The sequence below is a fragment of the Anas acuta genome, chromosome 3, assembly GCF_963932015.1.
Source record: "Anas acuta chromosome 3, bAnaAcu1.1, whole genome shotgun sequence".
In the NCBI taxonomy this organism is placed as follows: Eukaryota; Metazoa; Chordata; class Aves; order Anseriformes; family Anatidae; genus Anas; species Anas acuta.
In genome coordinates, this window is record NC_088981.1 from 85,782,781 (window position 1) to 85,798,782 (window position 16,002).

The window sequence follows — 16,002 nt, forward strand, 5'->3', positions numbered from 1 at the left end:
TATTTAGTAGCACTGAATTTTTCTCTTTCTTCCTGAACCCACTAAATTATCATTGGCATTTCAATCAAAAGGTTAAGATATAGACTTCAACTCTGGTCTTCATTCAGATTTTCTGTATGTTCTGAGTAGCCACTAATCTCAAGGGAGGATTTTTCTTTATAGTTACTCAGTCTCAAACAGATGATGTCCGTAGCTCATGATCTTACACAGTTAGAGTTGAAACTTAGGCAGTGAAAGAAAGACCATATGTCACTGTCACTCACACACAGAAATGGTGTTCAAGGTGAGCATGCAGGACATCATAACTAATACAATCCATTAGTCAGGATAATAGTATCTTAAAATCTCAGTGTGACAGGACCCAGTCTGGGTGCCTTCTCCAATAAGGGTTCAATGTAAAATGATATACCTGAAGGCTCAGTCATACAAGATGCTATTCTAACCTAGAAGTGCCTTTGAGAAAATTTAACACTCTGTTTTGAATCTTTGTGGCTGTTTGGTGCCCCCACGTGATGTGGGATCTGGGTGACAGAATGTATTTAAAACCTAGAATGAATTTAAGGCCTAGAATAACGTTTCATTCTTGTTACAGTCTGGATATCTCAGACCACCTACTAGCTCAAAGGCATTTTTGGAAGACAACATTTAGAAATGTATCTTTCCTACCACTGACTACCAAGGACATGCATACACATGCAGACCTATTGACCTTGGAAAAATATCCAAAGTCTTCCCCCAGTAAGATTCCAGGGGTAGAAATTGCATTATTATTGTCTCCATAAGCTCTACATCCTGGCACTAGTGCTATTCCTTACTTGATGTGAACAGCAACAATGGAAAAAATCGCACATACTAACTGGCTAGTGATAAAGCCAACAAAAGCCAAGCAATAAGCAACAACATATTTGAAGAGTGACGTCTCCTTCAATTGTCAAGGAGTGCAAATGTAGTAGTTGGCAGATTATTCTATTTACAAAGAAACAGAACAGCAGTGGAAGATTAATTCCTGAGGTCATCATCCTTTCATCCAGGGCAAAAGCTGAAGAATATCACTCTTTTTAAAGTCAGATAGACAAGATCTGTTACAAGGGATAGCATAAGGTAAGGAAGGAAGCTGAAATTCTTTTTTCCTATCATTTGCTCTAGTGTATTTAGAAACACAGATCATAATGGAAACCCTTTAAAGGAGGCAGTCTGCTCTCAGTGACCTTGTGATTTTAATTGGTAGGACAGGCTGGATAGACAGAAATCATCCCAAAGAAAGGGTGTAATTTCTTTCTGCTCTATTTTGCACTGCACACATTTTCAGGTGTCTTTGACGGTGTTTTTTTTTTTTGTTTTTTTTTTTTCCATGTAGGTTAGGTTAGCCTTTTCTAGATTTCCTCATGCTCTTGTCTCAATTCTTCCTAATTTATCTACAAGTTTCAACATCTTAAACCAAAGTATTCCAGCTAAACTCTTGTCATCCTAAGCATGTGAAAAGGATTATTTTTCATGTCCTTTGCAGATAGTGTTCTTGTTTCTTCATCCAAATGAGTTTATTTCCTTCAACAACAGAGTTCAGTTGGCACTTTCATCTTAAGAACCATCAAATATTCCAGAGATTTCCTGAAGAGCCACTGCCACACCTTGCCTTTCTATGTATGTCCTTCAAGTGCTTAAGAGGCACTCAAGATAAACAGAGTGTGCTTTAGGCATCCCTAGACTTAGGAAACGTGTAAAAATGTGCAGTATGGACCATTCCTTTAGTTGCAAATAGATAAGTTACATGAATCATGTTCTAGGTTGCACAGAGTCTGTGGCAAAAAAGCCACACTCAAGATTTAGAGAATCTGCTCTATTATACCCAACCATTACCTTGGTTAAAAAGTAGATAGATTCAGCTTTAATTTTTCAAAACAGGAATAGTGGAACAGATACTTTAAGTGCTGTTGCATGGTGCTTTAGTCCTTTGCAAGGCTAAGACCCTCTTGCAAAGCTCTGACCTGCTTTTTCCTTCTATTTGTTCCAGACCATGCATATTTAACTTAAAGAGTTAAGATGGTTGATAAATAAGAAGACCTTGTAATTGCTCTAAAACTGTGCTAGGAATTGAACGGTAGGTAGTGAGACCTTACAAAGATTAAAACTCTCCGAAATGAAACATGAACTTCTGTACAAATGGTTAATGGCCCATCAGACTTTGAAGGTGAATGAGACCATCACAGTGTTAATTGAAATATGCTTGGCTTCCATTGACACATTTGTTGTAAACTTTTTAATAACAGGAATGAATTTTACTGAAATCATCATCACATCTGCAGAGTAAAAAGATTTGGAATAGACTGTATAAACAGTTATGTCTAGTTATCATCCTGATTTGGTGATAAACTGTGCTCCAGTGCAGCCTTGAGAGTGAAAACTACAAAGCAAATCTCAAGAAACTGTTAGTGCATAGTGCCATTACTCACACAGCTCTCACACAGAGTCAAGACATAGAAGGAGAAAAGATGTCTTCTGAGAAAGTCCCTCAGTGACACTGGATGTTTATTATATTGTATGTAACATGCCAGTCAAGTATTTTAATCTGTTAGGAGCATCAAAAGGACACCAGCGTGAGTAAAGACATGGGCTTCCAGTAAAACTACAGCAAGACACCACTACACCACTCATTGCACAACTGCTAATGCTATTTATGCTATAATGCTATGTTGAACTGTTCATTCTCAGCTGGGAGTGGGAGTGTCTTGTGATGATTAAACAAGTAATAATATATTATCATATGTCAACATGATTTTTTTTTTTTTTTTTTTTTTTTTTTTTTTTTTTTTTACTGGGAATATAAACTGTTTTCCTGCAATCAGAGTTGATCATAGGGGAAAAAATGCAGAAGCAATGGTCCTGGAACATTTGTGGGAAGTGAAGTGCTGGAGGCAAAGTTCCTTGCACAAGAGATGAAAGACCTTGGTCCTCAAATTTGGCTGAGGAAAGAGTGATGGCTGTGAAAGAAGAAAAGAATCAGACAGGCATAACAGCATTATATAAAAAGCAGATGAGCAGACTCTCCAAGGGAGAGAGAAAGGGTATGTGAAACAGTTACTTGCTAACCCCTTCATTAATGATTATGACTAATTATAGCCATTAACAATGAATGCATAATGCCATATCTGATATGTAGTTATTTCACTGCAAAGTACAAGTGCTGTCATGTATATTTTCTTTCACTTCTTAGCCAATGTTAGCTAATCAGATGAAAAACCTCTTGATTATGTCTGAGAACAGAAACTCTACTCTCTGTAGTAACCTTAAAGTAATGACATATCTTATTTGTGTAAACAAATGGTTACTTCATTTTAATTTACTCTTGGGTCACTTTGGGGGTAACAAGGAACACAGAATAACACCGTATTAAGCTGATGAATGGGCAGTCAACTGATTCATTGCAAATGAGGAGAAGAGTTCATTAATCCATTCATGAAAGGATTCTGGCTCTTTTTGCAAGTGAATTCCATGATTCCTAGCAGAGAAGCAGAAGAAAGCTTTCTAGCTCTTTCTTTGGCCTACTTTCTTCTGTTGGTGCTTCCACTGGGAAATCTTTTTCAGTTGTAAAGATTTTATAAAAGGACCATGTAGGAAAAATGATGGTAAATTTTTGGTAATGAGACTTTATTTTTTGAGACTGAAATTTTAAATGAGACTATATTTTTGGTAATGAATCCATAGTACCTGTACTGTATATGTCAGCCTTATGCAGAAGTTCTAAATACTCTGGGGTGATGCAAATAGCATTAGGCATCTGTTTCTTTGCAACAGCATGCTTGCAAGTATGCTAGGTATAGATATATTTGTATGCTAACATACATATATGCTATGCAACCAGAGGCCAGGCAATGCCAGAAACAGCAGTAGACATCAAAATCTATGGAACTGAAGATAAAACAGAATTCAATTTCTGATGAGGATATCTAAATTTAGGCAACCTGGGAGGTATTTAATCAATACCTTTTGAGATACCATAGACTATCTTTCCTGTCTTGTAAAAGCTGCTCAGAAATGTCCTCCACAGGCCTTGTGTCATATCTTGTAGTTGCCTGTGGATGCTGTATTTACTCTTGGGCACTCAAAAGGCCCTTAACATTAACTTGTGAGCAGCTGAGTCAGTTCTAGAAGGGTTTAGACTTGTTCTTGGAGCTCGCTTTGTAGCCAGGAAAAAGAAGGCAGCTTCTCACTGAGTAGGAAAAAAAGCCTGTGGAATGATGTGGAATTCAGAAAGTAAGAGAATAAAAGTGAGGAGCTGTTGACTTGTTCTGTATGCATATTAATTTGAAACATTTTGTCAGATATAACATTTAAAATAAAACGATCTGTTCAAATACCTAAGCATGAACAGATAAACTTTGTAAGCATCCATTCAGTTTAGATATATGACCAAACAAAGCATATGAGAAACCTATCCTAAATTAAAGCAAATAATTCTAAGGAAAACAACAATGGGTTATCAGAAATAACAAAGATGAAAACCTTGATGTATGCTAAGATGCATATACATCAAGAGATGATGAAACAAAAAGAGACATTAGATATAAGTAATGAATCATAAAACGCATGATTGTAAAAAAACCTGCAAGCTTTTCAACTAAGTTTAGAAAAGTCAGGGGGGTGTCTGTGTCCATACATCACAAAGGCAAGTAAACAGAAAACACTCCCTAGTTAAAGTCAGGTTTGCAATTTCTGAAGATCCAATAAAAGGAACTGAAGTAGGAAGCACAGGAAGAAAGGAAGTGAATGAATTTGTTTGTACAGACTTTATCAAATCTATGCAGCTATGTGACTTAAAATTTTTACCTGTTTAAAGTATTAGTTTACCACTATGAAACTAAACTCATAGTTATGAAAAACAAGAGTTATTCCTTTCAGTTGGAAGCTTTGAACATGTAAACTGCATTTGAGAGCCTGTTTATATCTGGAGTTAAAAAACTTGGAAAAAAGACTAATCAAGTCTTGATTGTTTGAACAAGACCCTAAGTAGGATATTGATATCAAGTAGATACCTTATCATCTTTTTCTGCATGGAGTAATCTGGTTGAACCCAAACCATTCACTATCTCTGGCAATAATCAAAGCTTGATCTTATTTCAAATACTTGTCAGCAAACAGGATGAAAAAAAAAATAGAGAAAGAAGTAGAACACTCAACACCTACGTCCCCCCCTCCCCCTCCCTTTTTTTTTTTCCTGTTGTGCTTTCAGTTTTTCATTACTTGTTACTAATATCCCATGAAAGGTGAAGAGAAAGGCAAGGTATTTCTGACCTCCAGCTGGTGCTACCAAGACTGTTGTCTTTCATAGAATCATGGAATCATAGAATTACTAGGGTTAGAAAAGACCTCCAAGATCATCTGGCCCAACCATTGAATCTTCAACATGAATGAGTTTTGAATTCGTTTCAAAGGTAATGAATGAGAAAATAAAAATGAAATAAACCATACAGTTACTAGGTAATGCTGCAGACTCTCTGGAAGTTGAAATGATTACTTTGATCATAAGAAATATTCCTCAACTCTGTGAATGAATGTGGCATTTCATAGAGGTAATGCAATGCTGATGGTAATGGGTAGACCATTCACTCATGTTCTTACTCACTATTTGCTGTAGACTTTATGTTGCTTTCTGTTAGAAAAAGTGGAAAAACTTGCTTCCTTTGTCCTGGATGCTGCTCTCTGGGTCATATGAAGCTACTGAGAGGAGGAGGAAATTTCGAGTATCTAGATGTGCACATCTGGAAGTAGCATCTGGATGAGAAGATGGGACAGCCAATGTGAGAACAGGAGGAAGCCCACAGGCAAGATCCTCCAGTGTTTAGACATGGGAAGATTTCTGAGAGGCTTAGGAAACAGATATATAGCCGTGTCTTAGAGGTGATGGGAAGAAAGCTTTGCCAGTGGACCCCATGCAGGCTGTCTAGTATTTGTTGTAACCCAGGACACCAGAAAAAAGCTGTTGGCCTGAGAGAAGACTGGTGAAAAGGATCTGCTTGCCAAAGGGCAATTTTGTTTTCTAACCTTTTATTTTAATCTGTCTCATCTGTTGGATTCAGCTCACTCTGTCTTCTTTTACAGTTCACTGTAAAAATAGATGTTTAGGGAAGCCTTTACCTGGAAATGCCTTGCCATGCTTGTGAGAGGTGGGCTGGAGGCATGGAGCAGGGCAGGCCTGTTGCTCCTCCTGACTATGTGGGCACCTTTTGTGCAGTGAATTAAATTCCTACTGTCTGAGGATGTGAATCTTTCTCCAAGAACTAAGAAATTTAAATGCTTTTCTTAAAAAAAAAGTGCACAATTTTATGGCAAGCTAAAAGAGAATTTGGACAGTGATAAGATTTTTCTTATTGTGAATTCTATTACATTGATTCGACAAGATAAACACCCTGTTAGGTTTAGATCTCACACAGTATCCTATATTTCTGGTCTGGTATTTCTAATAAGGGACCATTCCTGTGAATTACAACAAGTAGTGTAATGTTTGCTTTTTTTTTAGGGAACACAGAAGAGGGCTGTTTACGATGGAGGAAAAATGTTTCAGATATTAACTGGTAGTTGTTCTCCTGTTCTCTTATTTGAAAGCACTTGTTAAGGAATGGGAAAAAGGAGATGAATATGTGGAACCTTACACACAGGCAACAGTGCTGTGATCCTCTCAGTAGATTTGGGAAACTGTAGTAACTATTTCAATACTACCTAGAGGAAAGAGAGACGTTGCCATGGAGTGATATCAGAAAACTCTGTGAGTCTCTTGGAAAAATAATTGTTGTTTCTCTTTATTAAAGAGAAACTAAGACAAAGTTGAGAGAAGAACTTGCTAACTATTAGGAGCTACTTTGTGGCCACTGCACAACCATGGGCAACCTGCTGTAGATGGCTGTGCTTAAGCACGGGTTTGGACAAGATAACATCCAGAGGTCCCTTACAACCTAATCTGATTCTGTTTCCTAGGCTGGAGTTTATCTTGTTTCTCAGAACAAGTTTATTCTTTCAAGAAAGGAGGGGAAAGACTCTCAGGCTGGAAGTGTAGACAGGGGGATCTATGAGGCAGGCAGTGCCATTTACTTTTTCCCAGTGTGGGGTACTCTTGGCCATGGCTGTCTAAGCCATTTGTGTACTACTCAATGTAAGTGTTAAGAATCATAACCAGTGCAGGGAACCAGGAAGTCACATTTTATGTGGTTGCCTCGTGTCAAATCTAAGTGAAGAATAGATTTATTTTCCATCAGATCTTACTAATATATATCTGATGCATCTGTCTACGCGTACTTATATCCATATACAGCATTTACAATTATGTCTCTATATTGGCATCCATATATATCATGGACAGATGCATATATAGTGCATATATTTGAGTGCTACTAAGACGTTTCTTTAATTTATCACTACTGTTCTGTTTTTAGAACAGAAGTATAAAAATTATATGAATTTGTGACAAACACTAAAATAATATCAGGTTATTCATAAAAAGTTTATTTAGTGAAAAAATACAGATTTTTCAAGCTTGTGACTTCAACAAATACAGTAAGGTTAGTGTCTGGTGAGAAGAGCAGAGCTTTGCATCATCCATAGAAATCAAAACCATCTGTGAGCCTAAGAAAGCACTGCAAGGAATCCCAGCAGGCACCCTTGAACATGATTAACAATAGCACTTTAAAGGAGTACATTTTCAAAATGATGCGTGAGGTTTTAAACTTCTGACATCCACCAAATGTGATGAAAGTCATGTAGCTAAAAGTCGTGCAATCCTGTGAAACTTGAGAAGATTAGGATAATTTCATCATATGACATGAGAACCATATGATTAAAGTGTCTGTAATTCCGAATTCCAAGCAAACAGAAATTTATAAGGTCCTTTATATCAAGAGATTTTAAATAAGTAGAGAAGTGCAGAGGACATTATGCAAGTTCATAGCAATACTCTGCAGTGCATGGGTAGATAGATAAACAGATGTGAGTATAAGCAAAGTATATTAACCTGAATACTTCTTCCCCCACCCTGCCCCCTGGATTTATCTACAACTATTTTAAGTTCCTGTATGTTGTAATAAAATGCTTGAATATGCAGTGTTTATCTAGAAGTTGTAATAGTATTTTTTTATCACTAAGGGTTGTGCTGCGTCACAATAATTGAGACCTGTTATAAATATTCCATCAAATACCCGTGTATAAAAACTAGGATCCGTAAATACCACCTGTATTGCTGCTGAACAAAGTAATTGCTGATGCATAAAAAAAGAATAAAGAAGACAGTATAACAGTAAATATTTTAGGTAACTTTTACCTCAGCGTTAGCTATCTAAAATTAGGTGCAGTCTACAGGAACTATTTTTTTTTTTTTTCTAAAGGCAAAGCATGGATGATCATCCTCTTAGATGCCCATTTTAGTCATTCATTCCCTTTTACCTCTCTGTAATTGCCTTCTGAAGGCACCTTCCTCCCTCCTATTGTAGTTGTTTATTATTATTATTATTATTATTATTATTATTAGCCAGGACATTGTCTTGAGTCTTCCCCAGAATCTTCTCATTCTATTAAAAAAATATTCTGGACTTTTCTTTCTTGTTTGTTGTTTCCTCCTCCCTTCAGTGGTCTTGCCTTGTTGCCAGAAGGAAGAGGAATATTAGTGAGAAATGGGTGAATCTCAGAAGTTTGGTTCCTTATCTGATGAGTCTTAAATTATGAACTTTTGCATTTCCAAAATTGGCCTAAAAAGTTTATGAGAACAGAAGACTCATGAGAAAAGACTGTTTTGCATGATTTTGAGTGATTTCCCCTTTTCATTTGGCCAAGCATATGATTTGAATAGAGGACTTTGGCATTCTCAGTCATAGTAGTTGCCAGAAACCGGAAGCATAAAGGCATACAAAACTTAAGCAAAATGAAAATAAATTAGCCAAGGGTTTTGAAGCTAAAAATAATTTGGTTTGCAGAATTCAAGTTTTAAGAAAAGGTTCAGGGTCAGGAGCTGGAAAATATCTAATTTGATCTGGCCTAAATTTATCCAGCTGATGCATTTTTATTATTATTATTATTTTTTTAATTTTTATGATTTGGACCTTGTATTTGACATAGATCTAAAATAAAGAAAAGATGGATTTATTCAGTGAAATTCCTTCCTGACTGGGGATTAGCAGGCTGTTTCATGAAGCACGGAGAGTAAAGAGCAAAGAACTTACGTACCTGAGTTGGGAGACATGATTGCTTCTAAATCTGGCCCTGCCAGTGATACGACAAAGAGTCACAGTTCTTTTTAGAAGCACTTGTTACTCATTTCTCTATATAATAGGCCTACAAACACCTAGCAGTTTATTTATTTATTATTATTTATGGCACATATCAAACACTCTACAAAGGAGGTCAGCATGCTAATTTCTGTTTTACAGAAGATTGTAGTGATGTGACCCAACTTCATCTTTATGGGTTCATATGGCCACTGTTTTTTTTTTTTTGTTTTGTTTGTTTGTTTGTTTGTTTTTGTTGTTGTTGTTTTACATAAACCAGATTAATTTCTGAATCCTGCCCTTGTAACATACACAACTTCCTTTTACTTTAAACATAACTGAACATTAGATAAAGATTTCAGATTAGTCCTCCTCCCACCAAAAATGACAACAACAACCAAACAAAAAAACTTGAGATATGATACTTCTGGAACAAACCTAGGATGAAATACTACTTTCCTAAAGAGGGCAAACCATGATTGTTCCAGTACAGATTGCTCACCCTTACCATATCGGAATATTAGTGACTATTACCTACCGTCCACTTATGTGAGTTTATATTTCTTATGCCATGGAAGAAGTGGCTGCTGCCACAATGAGAATACAGTGTAAGTAGGCAGAGAGAAGAACATTATTATTTAGAAATTACAGGTGAGGAACATGGCTTGCCCAGACTCATAAGAAGTGTTGGTGGCAGAGGCAAGAGCAAAACTCTCTAGAATCAGCTAACACAAAGACTGTTGATTTTGGCCTGTAAGAACAGAGCTTTCTGACACTGTTTATTTTCACAGCAATTTTAACTCTAAAAGCTGGAGGCTAGCTGTAAACCACATGTGGTCAAGAGTATCAAAGCATACTAAGGGTTACAGCTGTGTGATGAGGTTCATAGTGGTGCTAAATGCCAAAGCTTCTAAAAGAAGTTACCTTCAGCCACCTCTTACAAGGAAGAATATCTTACGTTTCATGAGAAATGAAAAGGTGCTTTTTCATAGAAAGGAAACTATCGTTTAATTTTCTGCAAGTACTTTGTGGGTAAATAGTGATTTTATATAAATCTAAAAATAGTTTGTGTAGGATTGAATGGCACCTATTTTTAGTAACTAAGATGAATGGCTTGTGAAAATAGCATTTTGTTGGTTGAAGTCATAATACTGTTTTGGAAAATTGAATGAAATAAAAGGAGAATGGATACATTCTGATGATACACATCATCAGATACATTCAGATACAGCCTTGCTGGTACTGAAGTCTTCTTAAGCACAAAAGAAGGGTTAAATAGTACATTCTGCTTGCACTTGAGTATGTACCTTCAGGTTGACTTCCACAGAACATTTTACATTTGTCAGGGAAATTTGTGTGAATTTCTAGGTGAACTCAGAAAATAATTAAAAATATTGCAAAATACAGGGATTTCAAAACCCATCTTATGATAAATTTATTGGTAAATGGATAAGGTGCCACAGAGAAATAAATATGAATGATGGAGCAAAGAACAATCTTTTAAGAATGAAGTCATAAAAACTTAATGTGTCTGGAACAAAATGAAGTTCAAATGTTTTCCATTACATTTAGGAAACCAGTGCATTTTATATATATATATATATATATTTTTTTTTACTATAGAGCTTGTTTTCTCAGCACTTGTAAGGGATAATGTAATCAGAAAAGGAAAAGGTAAATATTATAAACCAAACTAAAAACAGCATTACATTAGTTGCTACAAATAAAACAAAATACAGTCTGTAATATACTCAATACGTAAATTCTCATACAAAAGCTTAGTATTGTTATGAATAATGTGTAATGCAAATGCAAAGAATCTGGCAGCTGAAAGAGCCACAGCACCTAACACAAACAAAATGCATAAGTAAAGGGAATGTTAGTGCAGCCTAAAGTAGTAGAATTTAATGGAACAAGGACTTAAGATCTTGTCCTGGCACTTCAGCTCTTGCTTTTATGAATCTTAAAACTGTAGCACAAAGAACACAAGTCCTGAAAATATGTCATAGATTCAAGGGTGAATATACCCTTAAGTTTACAAGCTGAATTCCTTAATGTACCTCTGCAGTTTAGATCAATAGCAACTATATGCAACTGTCAGATGTTTTAGAACACTTCAAAAATGCCATTTGCTCCTAAGAATAATTATACATAAGTTAGGCCCTTATTACTACTTTTATATGCCTTTATAGAAATTTGTATATTTTGTGCAAATCGGTTCTTCCAGTTCTGTTTCCTGTGTGAACTCTCTTTTGAGAACTGATGTGCTGAGAATCTTTTTAGTGTCCTCCTTAGTCCATGTTACCTGATGAATCCACTAGAGTGAATACCGCTAATATGCTAGAATGTGGCAAGCAATGAAATACAACATCCAGAGACTTAGACAAAGGCACCAAGGTATTTGCTTAATATACATCTCACCAGAATTGTCCAATAGGCAGCCCTGCTGATGAGTAGTAGTGACAAGGTGACTTGAGTTGAACAAGGAAATCTGGACCAATGGGTGCAAAAATGGGAATATGACCAGTCTCCATTACAGGCTGCTCACATGGAAGAGGAAATATGCTGGGAAGGGAATCCATGGAGCAAACAGGCTACTGAGAAGTGATATGCAGGAAAGATAAGGAGAGGGAGTTGTTCTTTATTTTAAGGATCTCCTTGAGCTCTATAGGGTAAAACTGGAGACATGCCTGTTGGGAGCATTTGCATCAACATCAGATGGGAAAGTGCAGCTAGGGATACCCTTGGGAGCTGCTAGAGACCTCCTGATCAATAGAAGGCAAGGGATGAAGCCTTTTCCAGACAACTACTGAAAATCGCCCATGTGTAGACACCTATTGTTATGGGTGATCTCCGTAGTCCAAAGAACAGTGGTGAGGGTGATGTGGCTTCATGCAAAGCACCCAAGGAGCTTTTAGGCTGTGTGGGTGACCCACAAAAACTAGAGAGGCTGGCCAGGGGTGCTGCTTTGTGGGATCTGCTGCTCGCGGCTGAGAAAGACTGATGAAGGTTTGCAGTAATGTGGAAAAACTTGTCAGTCTAGGCTGCAGGGAGTACAGGAGTACAGTGGAGTTCAGGATCTGGAGGAAGGCTGGGTGGAAAACTGCAGAGCTAGAGATCCGGACTTTTGAGAACAAACTTGGTTATTCAAGGAGGTGCTAAACCAATATTGCCCAATAGAGCTGAAAGTCTCACTCTTTGAAGTCCCCACTCTATGAAAGTGACGGAGCAGCAACAAGCCACCCCTGTATGTGTAAAAACTGGAAGTTTTAGCACAAGGCCAACTTGACTAAAAGGGAGCTTCTTGTTGAAATAAAATACTAACTGTGAACATATGAATTGGAAACAAAGAAAGGCAACTAAGGAAGAGTATGAAGTATCACTCAGGTAAAAATCAGGAAAGTCAAAACCCAGATGATGAGTTAAAAATAACTTCATTAAATTGAGCAAGAACAACTAGTTGTAAAGGAATGTTAGGGAAGATGTGAGTCTGCTAATATATGTGATGGGTGGATTATGTGGAACAGGACGAAGTACTCAGGGTCTTTTTTACCTTGCTCATCACAAGCAGAACATTCCACTTGACCTCTGTAAGTAGCAGAACAGTTTGGGAAGTAGCCAGCACTAGATGAACAAGTTAGACACTACTTAAGCTGGACATGTTCATATCCCTGGGACTGACCTAAAGGTGCTGTAAAAATTGGCCACTGTAGCTGTCTTACTGGCTGCTGTGATTTCAAGGCTCCTGTGTATTGTCTGTGAAAAACTGTGCTGAATGGAAAAAACGAACATTATAGTCTTATTCAAGAAACACACACACACAAAAAAAAACTGGAACACTGTCAGCTGCTGGCTTACCTCTGTCCCTGTGAAGACCATGGTGCATGATCTTCTTTTGGAACCCATTTCCAAACTCAAGCAGGACAAGGAGATAATCAGAAACAGTTGGCCTGATTGCCTTTGGTGGTGAATTGACTGGCTATTGGGAATGATGAGGGGGAAGTGGATGTTTCTTTAGTAAGGTTTCCAACCCCAGAGCTCTCATCTGGAAGTTGACAATGGGTGGGATGATCAGACTGTCAGATGAGTTGAAAATTGTCTGGACAGCCAGACTCAAAGTGCAGTAATCAATGGATCCATGCCTAGCTGGCAGCTGGTAACAAGCAAAGTACTTTAGGGTTGATAATGGTGCTGATCTTCTCTGTGTTTTGTCAGTGACCTGTATAATGAGACAGAAAGCACTGTCCAGCAAATTTGCAGGTGTGACTAGGTCAGTGAGGAGCTGTTGACACATCAAAGGACACAGTTTTTATGCCGATTAACCTTGAGAAACTTGAGGATTGAGCGAGCATGAATTTCAAGAAAAAAGAGTACTTATCTGCATCTGGGAGACCGGTAACAACTTTGCTGCAGGACATCTTGGGAATGTGGTGGAGGACAAATAGAGTTACAGGCTCATGTAGGTTGGAAAGATCTCCAGAGGATTTAACCTCTGGAGATCATCTTATTGAACATTCAGCTCAAAGCAAATCTCATTAGATCATAAAATCACAGATTCATAGAATGGCTTGGGTTGGAAGAGACCTTAAAGAGTATCTAATTCCAAACTCTCTGCCATGGACAGGGACACCTCCCACTAGACCAGGTTGCTCAAAGCCCCATCCAACCTTGCCTTGAACACTTTCAGGGATCAGGTTACTCAGAGCCTAGTCCAGTTGTGTTCTGAATACCTCCAAGGACACACGGAGACTCCATAACCTCAACTCAATATAATGTTTATCTTCCCTCATTTTATATTATATTTATATTAAATTGAGTAGGAATTTCCCATGTTCCAGCTTGTGCCTGTCTGTTGCTTATTTTCCTTTCTGTACCTCTAAGAATGGTTTTGTCCTCTTCACACCCTCTCAGTATATTGTTGTAGATAACAATAATACCTCTCACAACTTTTTTTTTCTTCTCACAAACTTCAACCTTATTATTATTATTATTATTATCATTAATAATAATTATTATTATCATTAATAATAATAATAATAATAATTTATTTATTTATTTTTAGTATTGAACGAACCCAGCTCCCTCAGTCTCTCCTTGAACATCCTGTGCTTCATTCAGCTCTCTTACTCATATTGCAGAGAGTCCAGAGGTCAATATCTTCCTTGTGCTGGAGTGAGCCCAGAACTGGATATAGGATATGAGTTCTCCCAAGAACTGGAAAGAGGGAAGAGTCACTTCCCTTGACTATTGGTGACACTCTTGTTAGTATAGACCAAAACCTGGTTCTGGTTGACTCTCTTCTCTGTGTGTGCACACTGCTGACTCATGTTCAGCTTCTTTTCCACATGGATACCATTTATTTATGTATTTATTTTTCTGTAAAACTGCTTGAATATGAGACAAAAGTGCAGTGCCATTATCAAAAAGGAAAAGAATGTCATATGATACTGTATACATTAGGAAAGTGTGACTTGCAGATTAGAGGAATTTATTATACCACTGTGCATGGCACTGGTGAGATGACATCTGGAATACTGCAGTTCATTCTAAGTCCCCATTCAAGTGGATGTTGGAAACTGGGAGAGGCCAATGGAGGCTTACTTTAATGGTCAGGGGTTTTGAATAGATGGCCTGTACAGAATGGCTGAAAAAGCCGAAGAAGCCAGCTTATACAGTGTGGCAAAGAGTAAACTAGGCAGCAGCCTGAAAATGATTGAATGGCAGTTGGAAAAATGAAGGAAGTTAACTCTTTGCAGTAGTAGAAGATGTCATTATAGGAGGTAATAGCTTAAAGTGCCATTTCAGAACTTGGGCATTAGGAAAAACTTTGTTACCAGGAGGACAGAGAAGTAGAAGAAACAGGTCACCCAGAAACCTGATGAGGTCTTATTCTTGGAGATTTTCAAGACATGGCTAGACAAAACTGTGGTTGACCTGATCTAGTACTAGAAGTGGTTCTTCTCTGAGTGGGATGTTGAGACCTGTAAATGTTCCTTCCAGAAACAGTTCCGTGATTCTGTGACCTGATGCTGTTAAGTGGGAAGCCCTCAGACCAATCAACTATGCTGTTCACTAGAAATCATTGTTCCTTTTCAACATTCAAGGAGACACATGAACAACCAGGAATGAACAACCCTTTTCACTGTTAACCACCAAGAGGTCAGTTTTTCTTTTTTTCGTGCATTGATCGTGACCTTCCTGATTTATTTCTATAGCTCTGTTTAGCCAGAAATGAAACCACTTGCCTTGGAGTACCTAAAAATTGATTCAGGATTAATAACTATTGTTCAGAGAAGGATGAAATGCCCATTAGGGCTAGAAGGCATGGTTGTCTGCTCAGAGCTCTGACATAATAGCAGAAATGTAATTGTTCTCATTATGAAAGTTTTATTAAATGCATATATTTCAATGATTTTTTTTTTTTTCAGACAACAGACATCTTTTTCAAGCTGATCAAATGATTTGAATTTTTGTAAGTGTTATGGTCTGTGTTGTTTACTGGACTCAGATAAAGGAACTGGAAGTTTCCAAAGCTTTTAATCCTCTTGTTCTAAACAGCAGGCTAATTATTAATACTTAAATAGTATTCAGTTTTAAAGTAAAAAATAACGTCATATTGCAATAAAACTGAACGAGGGTTCCTTTGCAAAGAGAAAGCTTAACTAAACAGTTGGAGGAGTTTACCATTTGGAATGCAGATATAAAGTTAATCACTGATATGTTTAGATTGGAGTAATTTAGGGAATGAGAAATTTCA

At 37.3% G+C, this 16,002-nt stretch overlaps 1 long non-coding RNA gene across 10 annotated transcripts in view; it reads left to right on the forward strand.

The window, feature by feature from the left end:
* Nucleotides 1-1,935: 1,935 nt before the first annotated feature.
* LOC137854573 (uncharacterized) overlaps nucleotides 1,936-16,002 on the forward strand; it is a 57,720-nt gene continuing 43,653 nt past the window's right edge. For 5 of the 10 annotated variants that reach the window (XR_011095247.1, XR_011095243.1, XR_011095246.1 and 2 more), the window contains exons 1-3: nucleotides 2,708-3,062; nucleotides 15,246-15,404; nucleotides 15,674-15,717. This is a non-coding gene — a long non-coding RNA (uncharacterized lncRNA). Of the gene's footprint in view, nucleotides 3,063-15,245; nucleotides 15,405-15,673; nucleotides 15,718-16,002 lie in introns of all 10 variants that reach the window. The other 5 variants (XR_011095242.1, XR_011095239.1, XR_011095240.1 and 2 more) reach the window with 2 other exon arrangements.